This window comes from Ciconia boyciana, chromosome 3 (genome assembly GCF_034638445.1).
Source record: "Ciconia boyciana chromosome 3, ASM3463844v1, whole genome shotgun sequence".
Taxonomy (NCBI): Eukaryota; Metazoa; Chordata; class Aves; order Ciconiiformes; family Ciconiidae; genus Ciconia; species Ciconia boyciana.
Window position 1 is genome coordinate 9,025,952 of NC_132936.1, and position 18,207 is coordinate 9,044,158.

General features: G+C 42.5%; 1 protein-coding gene across 5 annotated transcripts in view; it reads right to left on the reverse strand.

The window, feature by feature from the left end:
• KLHL29 (kelch like family member 29) overlaps window positions 1-18,207 on the reverse strand; it is a 403,118-nt gene that overhangs the window by 369,677 nt on the left and 15,234 nt on the right. The window contains exon 1 of one of the 5 annotated variants that reach the window (XM_072858449.1): window positions 9,695-9,712. The exons of the other annotated variants lie outside the window; for them this stretch is intronic. The gene's annotated coding sequence lies outside the window, so the exon portion shown is untranslated. Of the gene's footprint in view, window positions 1-9,694; window positions 9,713-18,207 lie in introns of those variants that run through there. 5 annotated transcript variants of the gene reach the window in all.

Consider the following 18,207-nt stretch of genomic DNA (forward strand, 5'->3'; position numbering starts at 1 on the left):
AGAATTAGTACAGAACTAGCCTGAAAAATGACTAAAATCTAGTCAGAGCAGCCAGGATAGCTGGTGGGACTGCCTGCCTGGGCACAGGGAGAGCACCCGAACTAATTCTGCGCAGCATCTTGCACTAGCAGCACCCATTTTGGGAGCAGCATGGCATACTCATATTTATATATTCTATTTACCCACAACCAAAACCACCAATACATCTGCCCCACTCTTTGCACCACTATATTTCACCACACCAGCCAGCAGTTTGCTGTTGCAATCCTAAATCTTTACAGGTATTTCTGATAATTTCTTTCGACTTCACAGTCTTGGAGGTGGGGGGTGGAGACAAGGGAATAAATCTGCAACCTGAATTGCGACTCAGTGAAGAGGACACTCCAGTTTGGATTGCTGTTACCACTTAGGAAGCTCCATGGCAGGTGGAGCTGTCATTAATCACACACAGTGACAAGCTGCTACTCTCAATCATGCTTTCTGATCAAATTCTGCACTAATCAGGAGCTTCAGAGCAGGCTGGCTGTTCAGCAAGGTTAAAAATGCAGATGATATTTTCCTTAAGCTTCCTAACATTCAGTAACAGAAACACAGAGACAAAAAAATGCCCAAAAACCCCACCACGACTCTGATAAACATCCTACATATGAGAAGGAACAGCCACACTGCATGCTTTCAGCTGGACTGCTTTTATCACACACATGAATTTCTTAAATGGACTGAAATTTGTTTTGTAGTTTTAAGGGTATAATAATCAACAATTCCCTTTCAAAGCTGTATTATGAACAATACAGCTGCAGTTATAGAATATGTTTGTTTAAAAACACCTCAAAAAAAATGCCACATTCTTATAAATCAAAGTTGCAACAAAAATATTTTTGGTCAAGTCAGTATAAAGAGCTGTTTATCTGCTATTTCAACGTAATTAGGTACGCCAGGAATCATGCTTAACACAATGCACAAATACACAGTTAGCAAGTTAACTGTCAAAAGGTATTTATTTGCCTCGGGGGAGGGAGAACATGCTAGTCTTTGCTGTTCTCAATAGAGGGCCACATTTTAGTCAACGAGATGCATACACCAGCAGCAGCCCTGTTCAGCTTTCCCATCAAAGGTGGTTTACAGAAACTCAGAGCATACAGGGTTTGATAGATCAATACCTAAGTTTCAAAGAATACCTAGAGTAAAAAGCAAAAAGAAAAAATAGCAAGATATCTCAGCTTGTGGAAAGCCGACGCAATGCATCCTCTGACAAAGTCACTCAGAAGGTGCTTGCCTTGCTACCTGTGGCAACCGATTGCCTGCATGTGCCGAAAGACTGGGGTAAGCTGAGCCTTCAGAGAAAACAAAACCTTATTAACTAAACACACCGAATGAGGAATCGGAAAGGCAGCGTGGACATGAATGCCATGATACCACTGCTGCCAAAATCACCTTGCAGGCAGGGACAACCCTTAAGGCATAAGTCTCCCTTTTGCAGTTCTCTGCTACTGATTTTGGGCCCACCACTGACGCAAACCAGAAGGAGCCCAACGTCTCTGAAATGCTGTTCTCTCTACCCATCCATCTAAAGGACATCACGCCTCCATCCAGCCTCTGACACCCACACAACTCAAGCAGGAAGGACAGAAAACTCGCAGCTTAAATAATTTTTCTGCTCATTAATTCTCTGAGGAAGCACAGTTCAGCCAGAGACAAGTTTTAGATCAGACACTGCCAAGGTTTCGGCTATTTATTATCTCCAATTTAACTGAAAAGGCAGAAATTGAGTGACTTAAGATTCATTAACAGCTTCCTTATAAAATTTAATTTTGGCTACTTACTTCTGTATAGGGAACATAAAGTAACATAATTAAAGCAGATGATTGCACTGATTGTAAAAGGCTGCCCGCTCAGTTTTCACTGATGACTCCATCTCGAGCCACACTAACGAGTTGGAGGTTAAAACCCTCTAAAGATCTTGAGTGACCACTCACCAACTCTTCTTTCCAAGTAATTAAATTAAAGCCCTCCTCCAGTGTATTATGTCTTGAGGGGAAAAAAGCAAAACAAAAACACCACAGACAGTAACGACATCAGGACAGGACTTGAGATCATTTACCTGATCAGCTAGTTACTGCCAGCTACCATAGCATACAGAGGACCATGGGGAAAGTAAAACCCTCCAGTACCGAAACTGCCAGCACTTTAAAATAAGGAAAAAAATAAGAGAAAAGACTGTGACTTCATTTAACACAACACTCACCCATTTGGTTTGCAAAGCAGTTGTTGGTCACATCCTGCTGGTTTTGCTTCTTACTTCAAGCTACCAAATTACATTTAGACACTTACTTAGTGTGCTTGCTGTTTATGCATGCTCAGTAACTACAGACACATTCACAGATGGAAGGTGAACAGGACAACAGGGCTGCAAAAGCGAGGACAGTCTACACCACGCGCTAGCGTGGAAAGAAAAAACAAGCCACAGAAACACAGGGTAGGGAGGAAGACATTGAAGGAAAGAAGCAAGCATACAGCAACACACAAAACCAAACAGCAAGAGAGATGTGAGGAAATAGACACCTTCGGAAATTCAGTTTAGCTGCAATAAGCTGATTTTATTTAATTTTTTTTCTTTTTTTTTTTAAAGCAGTTGATCATGGTCTCTGGCCCCATGAACAGAGACCACTTAATTTGTGAGACCCAGACAGCTATTTATTTATGCAAGTCTTATTGCTGCAAGACTTGGTAGGGCTGTGCTCTCCAAACTGGAAGAGCTTCAGAGACCTGCTGGGGGAGGAAACGCCAGGGAAGCAGGGCAGGAGGCGGGAGCCAGCCTGGATGCAGCCTCTTGGAGAGCCCAACAGACCCATTCGCACACACTGCGTACACAGCTCTTCCATGAGGGATTTACATCTTGCCTCACAAGTACGAACTGCTAACTCGCATTTTCAGAAAAACTCAGTTCTACTTAAGACATCTGGATTTTCCTTCTATTTTGGGGGAAATTTGCTACAGATTGCTTTCGAAGACATGGAAAAGGGACGGACATCAACAAAGTCTATGGTACTACATCAAGGACAGTAACAGTGACACTGCTGAAACGCCTGAGGGAGTTCATAAGTCAACAGGATACCAAGAGATGCCATAACAGATAGAGGACCAAAATGTCAACTCATTTCTGGGACAAAGTTTCCTTAGGCCTCCTATAAGCTGCTCTTGGGATCATCTACAGTACAACACTAATGCAGGTCTCTACATGAAGTCTCCGAAATACGTACAGGCTCCTTTCCACTTTGCAGAACTCCAATTAGTGTCTAATCAATAAGTTTATTTGCCTGCCTAAAAGTATGATCCAGCTTCTGGTTTACACAGGAAGCATTTTTAATCAGGCATGCTGAAGCGGGTACTCTTTCTGGAAGGTAAAATTGCTCTTGGAAGCTTTCCATTAAGAGACAGCGGAAACTCCACCACTAACTCTTAATTAAGTGCTCTATTGCTTTGGGTTTGTTTTTAATTATTTTTCTTTGTAGATAAGTCATTAATAATTGAGAATCTGCTTGCCTGAGTCATGACACCGCAAACGTACTAAGAAGAAAACCAGTGGCAGTTGTCCATCTGAGCAGCAGTCAGTAGAGCTATTAAAGAGGTCTAGGAGGCATCTGCTCCTCCAAACTGATTGTAATAAGTTCTTCCCCACCCTCCAAAACAAGCAGCATAGAGAGGCTTGTGCTTTGTAAACAAACTCACCTTGTCCAGCAACACACGCCGCCACAACTGTATATTTATTTTTGCCTCTATACAACAAGAGGCATCCACAATCTGCCGAGATCCCAGGCATGCTCTGAAGATAGGTGTGCAAACACAGAGATATCCCCTTGTCAGCCATCTGAGAAAGAATACCCCCAGGAGCACGTGCTACTGCTGCATGAACAGAAGTGCACCTTTCTCATATTGCACCACCTCCCTTGCTGTCTAGATAAAAAAAAATAATCTCTAATTAGGACCTAAGCATCTATGCAAGAAAACCACTTCTTCTCTTTAATAACCTACTTCCAGATTTTAGTCTATGCAGAACTGTACATCCAGGGCTTGATCACAAAATTACTGTGCAACAGAAAAAACAGTGAGGCGCTCCCTCTGTAAAAGACAAAGTGATTTTGGGTACTGCTGCTTTCTAAAATTAATATTCTTCTACAAGTAAAACAGTCTCTTCCAACAGACAAAAAAAATATTTTCAGATCACCTTTTCTGGTCAGCCCTACTAAGCTGTTGACTCTAATGAGTTTAAATAGCCTCCTGGAGACAGGCCTGCAGGTTTGAGGAAGGGAGAGGAAGATGCTGCTTCAGTCACTTTATACTGGCTGTATCATTTGACACATTGGTACTCAAAATGCTATCTATTCAACACAGTATGCAGCTAATTTAATCTAAAGCAGCACCGCGAGCACTGCTGTGCTATGGAAATGTTCAACAACGCAAACGTGATTAGCCACATAGGTGGAGCTTTACATGCAACTGTTTGGGGAGAGAGATTTAACAGTGCCACAGTGACAACATGGCCTCCCTCTTCAAATCTATCTTATCAACACTCACTGCAGACTGGGCTTTAATCTTGCCAGCTGCAATTTTCTTCCCCCTCTTACTAAGGTGTAGGCTCATCTTGCACCAATTATGGCAAGTTAATGAAGAGAAGAAAAAAATTAATAAAAGCATTTGCTGTTTGTTATGGTTTTGGCCAGTTAAACTGCACTAAAGGATGCTTAGCTATTAAGTACACATATGTTAAGAATAAAAATATTTGCCACATAACAACAGACATTAATTGAAAAAACAGACAGTAACCCACAACTCAAAAACCTCAGACCTAGAAATTAAGCAAACATATGATAAAACACTCAAGGCTCCAATTCAGGAATATCCCAGAAATATGGGAAAAGTGAACAATTTCCTTCCAAAAAGTTTGACCATAGTAAGGCAAAACGCAAGGATTTCCAAAGTCAGAAATGTGAGGAATTACAGTGTCCCTCTGCAACCACGCTCATCTGCCACCATTTCAGGATGTGCCCACTGCCTGTTGGGTCTCAAAGTTTTCTCAAATTACTTTCGTAAACAGTGCTAGAAGGGTTGGGTGGCATTTAGCTTAGTTCACTTCAGCTAAGGCAATAACGTTAGTCAACCCAATACTATGTAATGCCAGCGTTAAGCCTTTTGGCACACCTGCTGTGAACGAGGTATTTCCAGAAGTACGAGCAGCTTTATACAAGGTGAATGCATGTGTATTTAAGGGCTGTTCCTAAGGTCCAGCTAACCTCTGTCCTGAGGGCTTACTAAATACACCAGCATCCAGATCTCAATCATCATGAAACAGGTTGTACTCGCCTTCCTAAAACGCAAGTGTCTCTGCAGTTGTGAGTAGTGTTGTGCTGCAAACAGACTTAAAAATATTAAATAAAAAAAGATTAAAAGTTCTCAGAGAGGATTTAAATACAGGCAGCAAGTCAGCACTTCACTTCCTACAATCCCTTCCAAGAGAGATTAGGGCACAAGAGCTCAATACCTTGAAAGTAAAATAGCTACAAAGAAGGTTGATTTTCTTCCTTAGAACAGTGGCCGCAGAAGATAAGAGGCACAAGTACTTACGTTTTAAAACCGAATACGGGAAGTATTTAAGAGATACTGTCAGTGCAAGTATTAAAGTGATACCGTCAACTTCACACCTAGATTCTTAGAATAAATCTGAAAAACTTCAAACTACAGTTTGGGTCTTTTTTTATTATTATATTTAGTGAAGGCCCACAAAATTATATACCCATGTACATCCATAAATACATGTATGTGTATATCTAAGTGTGTAAATATGTATGTATGTGTTTATGCAAGTTGGTATCAATGACACCTGCAATATAAAACCAAGTCCTGAAGCAGACTGACATTGCTGGGGTTTGAGTCTCAATCCAAACAAATAAGTCTCTCCTGAATTTCCACAAACAAATCTCAAAAATATAAATGCCTACTGCTTTAATTTTGTTGCTTATAAAAAAATGAGAATAAATAAAAAGTAGACTATCGTCTTACAGATTAAATGGGACATTTGTCTAAAACAGGAGGCAACAGTAGTCCCTGAATGTCCAGTAAAAATACTTTAAAATATTTGCAGAGTTCTGTCAACCCAGCATTAACACTGAAGTGGTGTGCATGAGCAGTGTGCGCTTTTATTACTCCAAATCCTCCCTCGAGACCTTTGCCATTCAAACAGCCCCATTCACTATTCTTTTATGCCAACAGACCCACAGGAGGGAAGCTTTAGGAAAAAGGTGACCTAAAACATCCCTCCCATTTCTTCTGTCTGCACTTCCACGACAGCCCGGCACCAGCTCCGCTGCCCCCATCCCACAGTGGCGGCAAAACTCCTACCCCTTCCCTCATCTCACGCCACAGATAAAATAAAGCAGAATTACGCGTTCCCTCTGCCACCAGACTAAGCCTGTAGCAAAGAAGTTCTAAGATACCTTAATCCTTCTGGCTGCCTTCCGTCACGCTGTGCCTCCTCAATGCTCACAGCTCTCCCGTATTACTCTGTAATAATGCCAGCTGGCCTCTTAGCCAGCCTTTAAAAAACAAACCCACCTCAAAATAAAAAAAAAAAAGGCAGAAAAACAAACCCCTGACTATAGTATTTCATTCATGGGTTGGTTCTTACCAAGTTGTGACTTGTATAATTAATCATAATTCAAGAAGGCATAGCATACGAACAATTATTTAAACATTTAAAAACAAAGTGGGTTGCTGGCTCTTTATAATGCTGACATATTTAGCACCCAAAACAAATCCTTTTACTGCTGTCTTTAAAACAAAGGCACATATTTTTCTGCAAGCGAGATCTCACATTGCAGCACTCTTCATCCTTCTGCAGGAAAAAGGCTATTTTCAGTACTAGAAAGCGACGGGACAGACAATTATAAAAGTGGTTTTACTGGGTGGAAGAAATACTCTTGGTTACATACCCGGCTGATGACAATCCCCTTACACCATTCAATAAGAATTTTTAAATCAAATAATGGGGGAAGAAAAGTGGAAAATTGATAAATATTTCCCTTCTACCCACCATATAACATTAGGAAGGGGCAGACTTATTTTTAGCTGATTTTCTTCTAATACTGATAGCCCTTTGAATATATTTCTTAGTGGTTAAACTACCATTACTCCAGCTCCTTTGCTCACACTGGCTACTATTTAGGCATTCTATCACCATGGGGAGGGCAGATCTCTATTCTTCTTTGCATCGCAGAGCCTTCTGGAGGGAGTACGTTTGTCTTGTATCCAATAGGGCACAATCATGTAGAAATAAAAAGTTGGGGGGGGGGGGTAGAAAGGAAAGAACACACTACGTGTTCCTGCAGATAAATCTTGCTGCGTGCTTCGAGTTTAAATGATTGTGGAAAAGTCCCAACTTGATATTCCCAGTACAGAGGTTGAAAGCATAATTTTAGAAGGCCGGCAGCACTCTGCTCAATTCTACAGGGTCTAGTAATTTCCTCAAAATCAGTTTGGTCTCAGTTTTGTTTTTTATAAAGTCAGATTAAAAAGTCAGAATAAAGTCAGCTTAAAAAAGTCCTAGAGACTAGATCAAGATAGGAACTGATGTGCCCTAGTGAATGAGTTTTAGGAATCCAAACTCCAACGGCATTTATTAGATTAATCCTAATATAATATTCTTGCAATTATGTCCCTCTTCAATGTTTAAGTTCTCAATGATAGGCACAAAAATAAAAGCCTGGCTGAGTCCAAATGTTGCCAAAAGGATGATGCTGCAGTGCATACCCCAGAAGAGTTTCACCTGTACCCTTCTGCTTATTGACTGGACCAAGACGAGTAGCTTCAGTGCTTTCACAGCACATGAGAACTTCATATTTAACTGTTCCTCTGCCCAATTTATCTCAAGGACCTGAGCTCAAGACTCCTTATGGACTGTATTCAGTACAAAGGTATCTAATTTGAATCTTTGTATTTTAACAGCTGGCAGTGCACCTGACAGCTCAGCGCTCAAACATTCAGCACTGCACAACCAAAGACGCTTCACAAGCCTAGCTTAGCCAACCTGGCAGTTAGACACACAGTTAAGTGCTGACCATCAATCACAGCAAAATAAAAATACTCACATGGAAATAATGCAAGAAACCTTCTCTTACGCAAGAATGTTAACCTTAACACAGCACTTGGCTTTGCTGATAAGCTTGGCTAAATGAACCATATTTCCAGCATGCCTGAAAAAATTCTCAGCCAGAGACCAAAAGGGCCAAGCAAGTTCCAGTCTGGCATTGACCCAGATGATTCCCTGTGACAATGGGAAAATCCCTCTCCGTAGCCTTCAGTGATCACAGAGTGGCTTGAGATATGACATCATCTCGAGCTCAGTTAGACACAGATGACTCTTCAAGAGTTATGACACCCCATCGCTCTTTGTGCTCTAGCTACCCCAAGTTACTAATCAATCTGCTTTACCACAAGTTCTAAAATTAACTTGCATCTCTTCTAAAACCACTGGAATTACTTCAGCATTTCAGAATGAGGTTGTAATACCCTGAAAATAAGGAGTTCAGCATGAAAGACAGCTATTTGTAACCTCCAAACTTGTCAGCAGTACATAGTTAACGGAGCACTGGAGACCAAGCATAACCAACTCCTTAAATCTCCTTTTGCTTATCATCTTTCTCTGGATAAAGAAACCTCTTTAAAAAACAACAAAAAAATATATCACTAAATATATGTGTGCCATCTATATTTCCAACAGCAGTAAAAGAGTTTGGGGACAAAATTTAGAACAAATTTATTAGAAGCACATTTCAGACTAGATTAAAGTATACAGGAAAGCACCGACTGTATCAGGCTTACCAAGCCAATATAAAGGAATAAACTCTGACCACAAACTTTACAAACATCTATGCCAAGCATTGGAGACACCGATTAGCAGGTGCTTCACAAAGAGAAGAGCAAGCTCTTTACCTGTTACCTAAGATGGAGGCATAACATTCAGGTACAAGAAAAAAAAACGGCTTCTGCCTTGGCATCCTGGATGCTAGAAACACTAAGGAGCTTCTGCTACATCACATCACCACGGTTTCCTTCCCATTGTGCTCTTTTTTCAGCTAAAAGCCTCTGAGGCTCTTTGGCTCGGTATCACTGCAGCTGACCTTCTCGTTTGAGTCCTGCTTGGTAAAGCAAGAAAAGGTAAGAGCAACATGATTTGTGTTTTACTGTTATCCAAAAAGACTTCCTGAGATAGCTAGGAAGACACAGATCTGGAACTGTGAAGTGCTAACATCTGATTAAAACACAGTTCAACAAATTATGCAGTTTCTTTCCTGTACCTCTTACTCATATAAAATTCACCAGTCAAGAGAGAAACCTCCTTGATACCGGGGGGGGGGGGGGGGAGAACCCCACCCCACACGATCATTCTCTAAGAATTAATGCATTTGCTAAAACATCTCCTCTGCCACCTTCACACACACACAGAAGCCTCCTCTGTGGCAGGGATTTGGCTTGTGACTGTGACACAAACCAGTGTTTCGTTCCCGGTGTTGGTAGCATGGAAGTGTTTCAAACGCAGCCATTAGCTCTCCCAGCAGCAAGATGAGAATTTCTTCTACAGTCAGTTTTCACTAATGCTATTCACAGCCTCACAGACAGTGAAGGAGCTGGCAAGACTCACCCCAGTTTCATTCTGTATCTTCTGGGAAAGCTATGAGCAACAGCGGAGGCAGCTGCAGCTCCAACGGGTGGAAGACGAAAAGGGCTGAGCTGCACCACTCCCCTCCCAGCACGACAGGGAGAGGTGAAGGGCAGACTGTGGCCTGGGTTTGGCAGCACAAGAGGGTCTGCAATACCTCTGACATTTTCCAAAAAATCAAACCCGAATCCCAGAGCAACTGGGCTGTGACTGACAACACAACAGCACATTTGCTGCTGTCCTGGCAGGTTGCGGGCAGCTGTTTCTCCCCTGTCATGGAGCAAAGCTTAAGTTATGCCTTTAAATTCAGATCAAGTTAACAAGTGCTTAGCAGTGTATTGGTCCCCATCCCAACAATTCTTGTTTCCTTTTCTTTCCCTATTCTCAAATTTGCCAATAAGTATCACAATAGAATCTAATTAATGCTCACTAATGAGTGGGAGACCAATTGCTAATCCAAAAGAATTTGGTTATGTGCAAGTAAGCAAACAAGTTAATGTACCATAAACTGTGTTTTGTTCATTTATTTTGACAACTGTAGTTTGCTTTTAATTATGATACTTCCTAGCAGACTAGTTTGCCTGTCTATTTTGCAGAAATACTGAATTCTCTCATGCTACTATGTTTTTCCCCAATGCTACTCTTCTTCCCTCCAAAAACACACCAAACCAACTGATATAGCACACATTGGCTACCTTCTGTCACTAGAAATGATACAAAAGTAGTAAAAGACCTCAGGAAACTTGCTTGATGGATGATCCATGTTTTCTGCTCCTGAACCTCTTTGTGGGGAAGGATCCACCAGCGGTACTTCATGGTGCTGGAGAAGTTTTCATTTCAGGCGTCATTCCCGTGGGGCTAATGGCTCTTTGCAGAACAGATTTGGTATCTACCTGTGTTGCTGATTTTCTTTTCAAGCTAAACATGTCCAGCAGGATTCAAAAGGACATCCCTTTCTACACCACATCTGTAAACTAACACATTTCAACATTTGTCTCTGACTTAAGTTAGATATTTGACCAGTTTAAGTCTTTAAATAGTTTTAAGTTCTCCATCAGCGGGAGTTTCCCTATTACTGCCCTGCACTCCACCACTGCTTACAATATTGCTTAACTGCTGAACTTGCCAGAAGTGGCATAAGCCAGTAACACATGCAGCCATTTGTGAAAACACCCAGCACATTCTTTTGTAAGTGCATAACAGGCTTTTTTTGACTGTCAAACATGTTTTTAAAGGATACTTTCTTACATTGTTGAACTACTGATTTGTTTTGTTGTTTTTTTCTAAATAAAAAGCAAGCAAACAGTTGACTGTGTAATCACAAGCTTTTACAGGACAGAGTAAACCCAGACCCTTCTCACATTCAAGAAGCAAAGGTTTGTGCTTTAGGTGAGATGTAGGCGAAAGCTTGCGTAGACCAATTATTAAGGATAGATGTTGTGTGCACTTTGCCAGGATTATTTGCCAGGCAGCAGGTAACTATAGGGGACACCCCCCCAATTCCTGGGTTTGGTTCCCATGCTAAGAAAAGATTGTGGTCTGGACTCTGGAGCTACCAAACAAGCACATAATTTGGCACATGCAGCTTTGCTGGTTGGGTGAGATGTCAGTGCCAGATGAAAGAAGTAGGTCACTTCAAGAAAAGCTGCCCTAGGAGAGCCTCTCAGTCTAGTTCTCAAGTGGCAGTCAAATACCAAAGCCAAAAAGACTCCTCATTTCTAAAGCAATGGCTACAAAGAGCCAAAAAGGGAAATGGGAACTCATGACCTCTTGATCCTCAGGTCAGAGCAGGGTTGGCTTGGTTATAGAAAGAAAAAAGAAGGTGGCTCATCTAGTTTGTTAGGAAGTAACATGTTCCCCCAAAGGTTTGGATACTTTTAACTGTTTTCTGCCACAACCACCATTCAAAGCTTGAAGACGTGTCCTGCCACCTGCATATGTTCATGACCGATGCAGAGAAACCCCATCAAGGCAAAAACTAAGAGATAATGCAAATAAAGCAATTAATAACTAAAAAGAGGGAGGTAACTGGCAACACATTCACAGGCTGGAAGCACGGTCAACCTCTGTAAGAATGCAACTGGAAGACAGTTGGACAGTAATTTCCTTCTCAGATGGTTTTCAAATATGGAAATAACACACCAGGAACAATTTGAATACCTCAAGGGTTCAAGCACCTAACAGCTCTCAGCAATGAGATTACTACAAACAGCTTTTTCAGTTGCTACTTCCTGCTTTCTTGAAGGTTTTCAGGATCGCATAAGCAACACTGCAGCTTATCTTTAACTGGTAGTCACCTATTCCAAGCAGAAAGGAAGTATTTTGCTCTCTGTAATTGCTCTCCTTTTCCCCAGAAGCCAATTTCTTCCTTCTTCTGCATGGAGGGAATGTCTCCACTTGGCCCATCCATGGCTGCATCCCTCTATCAGCAGCTGGCAGCCGCGGATGCTAGGAAAGGACTGGTGCATCACTAACGCAGCAGTACAGTAGATACCTGGCAGCTGTCACAGCAGATTATCCTCTTAATTCTCCTTTAAGCTCAAACAAGAAAAGCTCTATCATCTCCTTCCTGCACATCCCGCTTTCTTTCCATGGATGCTTCCCTTCTGGACAGTGCTTCAGATTTCCAACACCCTACTTGCTGTGATACCTGCTGCTTATACCACTCATCTCTGCAGTAGCATTACCCACTGCTACTCTGATCCTGGCCTGAGCCCTAGCTCTATGCTCTAAGGATATCCTCCTGCTGAAGAGCTTTAGTCCCACCCCCCAGCCCTGGCTTCCCTGTGCTACTGAGAAAGACCTGACAGCTATTGCTCGTGTCTTGGCATCTGATGCCCACAATGGTGTAAAAGGCTCTTCCTACTTCATGACTCACTGTTTTTACATGCATAAAACCCACATACAGGCAATGTAGAGTAATAATCCCCACAGCATCCAGCAGCAGTAGGATGAGGACTATCCATCAAGGTAGCCTTCTGACAGTTCACAGCCCTACACGCAAAGTCTATTGCTCCATTCGTCGCTGTGCCATGCAAAGGCTCACTGCACAGCACTGGTGCCAGAGGTATCACTTTGCACTGTATTGCAGATTAAAATTACTCACATTCTTCCAGGTAACTGGAACATTGCTGCCTCCTGCTACCCAACCTTACAAGAGGCACCCCATTTAAGGAAGCAGGCAGTTGGAAGCAGCTGCCCCAATTCAACTAATCACACTCAGCAAAAGTCAGCACAGATAACCCAACCATTTAGGACCCTGCAACTCTAATCTATGCTAGCATCCCATAATCACCAAACCAAAGATACATGCATTTCCCTTCAGCATGATGGCTCTTCCACCTTGCCTAAGCCACTCACATCATCTACAGAACCTCAACCTCCAGCCTCTAAGGAGGCTGTCACAAGGCACAGCCAACTTCTTGGTTTTTCTCCCAGGTTTGCTCACATGAACTCTCCTGTGTCAAATCCCAGGCGGCTCCGAGGCAATCCCCATCACAGCCTCCTTTGCCAGGCTCAGAAAACCTTGCTTCAGTCTCAGCTTTGAAATCATGTCTTTATCTGCTAGAGCTCTGGCCCATTCTTTTTTGCTACTCCTCCAAGTACTGTGTTGACCAGCTCCCTGGCAAGGTCTCTGGGGCTGTCAGCCATCACGGAGGCACACTGGAGCAGATTCAGGGTGTGCTAAGGAGCCTAGTGTTCCACGGCCCAGTGTACAACTGAAATGAACAGATATTTCACAAAATAAAGTGGCAAAATTCAAGTGCTGAAAGCCACAGGCACTGCTGTGGCAGCATATGACAAAAGATTTCTCAATCTTTTTGAGGTGAAGGACCACTTCGCCTTTGGAGGGAAAAATATTATAAAATATCACTGTCTTGTCTCCATCTATTCTATGAGGACTAGGATGGACAGTCATAGTAGAAGTAAATTTTACCTATAAGACCAACCTAGTCCTTAGCAGTTCGGCCGACATAGTTTTATTATCACCACTACAGCCTGCCCAAAGCACAGGCAAAGCTTCACCTCCCCGCCGCAGCTGAGAGCCACCAACCCACCCCCAAGGGCAGGTCACCTTCGAGACTTCCCGGCACAAATAAACAGTGCTGGCCTACAGGACAACAGACTACTTGAGCCTAGAGAGAAGTGTGCTATTCGCAATTTTTGCTACCAGAACTGGGAATACATTTGATCTGAGAGCCTCAGGCAAATCCCTTCTCCTCTCTGCATCTCAGCTTCCCCATGCGTACAGCTTTGCAAAGTCTGACATACACGAGTGAAAGGCACTGCAGAAATGCAGAAAGTCACTGAGCAGAATGGCAAGACTGGGGCCAAACAGACACGATCGCCTCAGATTTTCCGAAGATGGTTATTTATTCATTCTCACATTGTTTCAGGAGCACTGAGAAGCCTTAACTGTGATAAAGGTCCAACGGTTGCCAACTGAGTATTTTCTTTAATCACATTTGATGTTGTTCTTAAAGCAGTCTGCCAGCTTCTGGAGTCATTTGATTATGTACAAGTATTACTTCAAAGCCAACAAGCAAGGGATACGTTTTTATTTGTTTGTTTCAGTGTTTATAAGTGATATTTTCTTAGAATTTGCAGCATGAACGAAATTCACAGTACTTATGTTTGAATCTAATTTTCATGAAAATTGAATAAAAACAGAAAAATATCAGCCACCCAAATCCTTCCTACCCCCCAGTAATTAAGTTCCCATGAAGTGAAAACAAAAAAAAACTAAACAACAAAACACAACCTTGCTAGCCAGCCAACTTTGTTTAGGATATTTCATAAATCAGCCATGTTCAGCTTAAATCAGCACAAACGAACAGAATAGAAGCAGCCTTGCAGCAACTGTTCAGACACCTGAGAAATGAAAGCCAGAAGCTGAAGCCACATTTGTTGGGGGAGGGAAGTTGGGTTTGAGGGGTTTTTGGCTCAAGTTTTTGAAAGAAATTCAACTCGACTCATTATAAAGACAGCATGGGAGAATGGGTGGGATGGGGATGAGACACACAAGCCGAGAAGGGCATTGCTCAGCTGGGGGAAATCCAACACACACCGGTGTGCTGCAGTGTAGACCTGGAGGACTCAATCACAAGACTGTCAGCACTGAAAATACTACTGCTCCAGCTTGAGCCAACAGGTACCTCAGGGGCTGTATAGCTTGTCAAACAGAGGGGGCATGATGTACACTAAGTGATACTGCTCATTTTTCCCCTCTTCATGTTCTATTCATGAGAGTAAAAAAAAAGAAAGAGACAAAAGTTAGTGTCTAATCCTGAGAACAGTAAGGGAACAGCTAAACTTTAGCAAATCACCATCTCCTACTGATGTAAGGCTTGGTAAAGAAAGGAAACGTATGTAACTGCAGGACCCTTGATAGAATACACATCCTTGACATACACATGAGAAATCAGCATCCATCCACAAATTTCTCGACATTAGCCTAGCTCCAAACATAGATTCCCAAAACTCTCTTAATCTGCAGGACCACTCAGAAGAGCCACTGATGTAAGCAAAAGGGAAACTCCCATCCTTAACACCACCAACAATAACCTGTACTGAAATAAGCAGAATAGATTGAGTCATTTCATTTCAGGGAGAGTAAGCTAGACTTAAGTATTTCAACTAAATTAATATAGGCACCATTCTGGAGAGGTCATGGAAAATCCTGAAGCAACTGCTCAATGAGACAGGGAAAACAATACCAAAAAAACTTCAGTGTGTTAGCTTGAGCAATAACGCAGTTTTGAAGTGCCACTATCAAATCAATAGTATTGCTTCCTTGCTCTCTGTGCTAGACACCCAAATCCAAGGGAAATACTGCAGACTCAGAGAGGGCTCAGAGGACTACAACAACAATATTTTGTATGTGGAGATGCTTATTTGAAGGCAGACTGAAGACTGAATAGCAGACTTTAGAGACGAAATAAAAATGTAAAATCGTGACTAGCAGAGGGAAGTCATAACTTCAGTTTCTCTCCTCGGTCTCATAACAAAGGGGAATTCAATAAAAGCTACAAGTTATAGAGCAGATAAAAATAAGATAGTCTTAAAATGTCTAACCAGACTGAAGCCAGAAGAAGCTGTCAAGGCCAAAAAAGCAAGAATCCCCCCAAAGCAGACACATTTATATGGTTAAGAACATCAAGAGATTTAAGAGTCCATGATAAAAACTCTTGGTACCAGCTATTTAACTTCTGGAATAATTCCTGAAAGGTAGTGAGACACAAAAGTAATTACAACAGCCCAAACCAAAGCATAATTTCTCCTTTTATAAGTGGCTGGTCATGGGAACTGCTGGAAGTAGGTACTTGATTAGATGGACCAAAAGTCTGGCAGCTCCATGGTCAGGCTGTTTTTAAGCTTCATTTGGATACAACACATTTAGCTCTTGAAAATGATGTTTTTCAGAAAAAATATTCACTAAGTTAAATGAACATTCTTAAAAAAAGAAATATCACAGGAACTTAAATTCAGACAAAAGAACATATCGTATTTCCCATCTTCTTTCTGAGGGCACAACAGAACCACAAGATCCACAAGATGAACAAGCTCTTCCTTTCCTCAAGGCGTATCAGTTAACCACCTTAGCTGCTCAAGAGAGCACAAAAAATTGTAATATTAAAAACTACGTCCTCAAAACACATCCAGTTCTCCAGAAGTAGAATCTACTTGCTGTTTCCTAAAGTTACATTTTATTTTAGCAGCCTTAAGCCCTGCCAAATTCCTACAGTATTTATAATAACAAACAGTACATGCAATCAGCACCATATAAAGTTAGTTACTTTCAGTGCAGGAGAATCTACAAACCAACTGATGTAAAGAGTTCTTGAGTTGGTCTTTTTTTTTTATTTTGGGGGTTTCTTATTAGCTACTTGGTTTAACACACCAAATCCAACCACACAGTCAATTTTCTATTTGCAATTGATCAAATACACTGATAATCACTTTTTAACCTACCTGCTAGCAGAAGCCCCATCAGAAGTAGACCTTGGGGGAGCTGCAGAATGGACACACTGAAGTAACGATTCCTCCTAAGAGGCTTTTTTGTTGTTTTTTAAAATACTAAGGACAGATTCAAAAACAACCAGGCCATTTCTTAAACTCACAACCAGATAAAGCCATCAGCTGGCATGAGGCGTTTGGTGGCCAAGCAGGAGCTCTGAGGAGAGGAGGCGGCATGCTGCCGAGCTGAGCCCTCAGGCAAGGGAGATGTGGCCCCTTCCCAGCAACCCACGCTGCCTCCTTCAGGGCAGGACATGGGTTTCAGTCAAGCACAGAGGGCCACCCACTCCACCATTTATTTTTAGTCATCAATATTAAAAAGAACCAAAATCCCTGCCGGCCCAGACCAAGACAGGCCCTGGGGCCTGCCCTCCCACCATGTGAGGTCCTGGCTGGGGCCACAGGCTGTTTGCATCAGCTGCTCAGAGTAAGCCAGGATCATCCTCATTTGGGTTTCAGGGTTTGGGTTGATGGCAAGTTGAGTACGAGTCAACAGCGTGCCCTAGCAGCCAAAAGGGACAACTGTGTCCTGGGGTGCATCAAGCACAGCTTAGCTAGCCTGTTGAGGGAGGCAATTTCCCACTTGACACCACAGTGGTGAGACCCCACTTTGGGTACTGTGTGCGGTTTTGGGCACCTCATTATAAGAAGGACATCAAACTACTAGAGTGTGTCCAGAGGAGGGTGACCAAGATGGTGAAAGGCCTCAAGGGCAAGACCTACAAGGAGCAGCTGAGATGACTTGGTCTGTTCAGCTTGCAGAAGAGAAGGCTGAGGGTACCCTCATCACAGTCTACACCTTCCTCATGGAAGCAGGCGGGGAGGTGCTGACCTCCTCTCTGGTGACCAGCGACAGGACACGAGGAAATGGAATGAAGGTGCATCAGGGGAAGTTCAGACTGGACATTAGGAAAAGGTTTCACCCACTGAGAGGGTGCTTGGTCACTGGAACAGGCTCCCCAGGGAAGTAGTCATGGCACCAAGCCTGTCAGAGTTCAAGAAGCATCTGGACAACGCTCTTCATCATATGATTTAGAACGTTATGATTCTATGATCCTCCACATCATACCCTCTGGCACTATAAAACACCCACCACCTTCCAACAGGAGACTTAAAGCCCACAGCTATGGGGCATGGGGGAGACATTATCTGTGGAGGAAGCACTGCAGCTCTGGTCCCAGCTCACACAGTTAGGCTCTGCAAGCTTCCATTTCCATAAAACATTTAAATCCTATAAATCAACCTTCATCCCTAGCAGGTGATGCTTGTTATCCCCTTTCTGTTCCTTGCTGGTTTGCATTGTCTACAGAGTCCCCTTCTCCACGTACCACCCACTCTGGGGGAAGCTCACCTTCTGCACTGTCAGTGGGTTCTCCTGCTCCTTAAAGAGAGCACCAGGCAGACAAAAAGTTGTAAACAGCTGGTTTTGTGCTTACGTCAAAATTAAACCACATGGATTTTTCTCTGTTCTGTTCAAA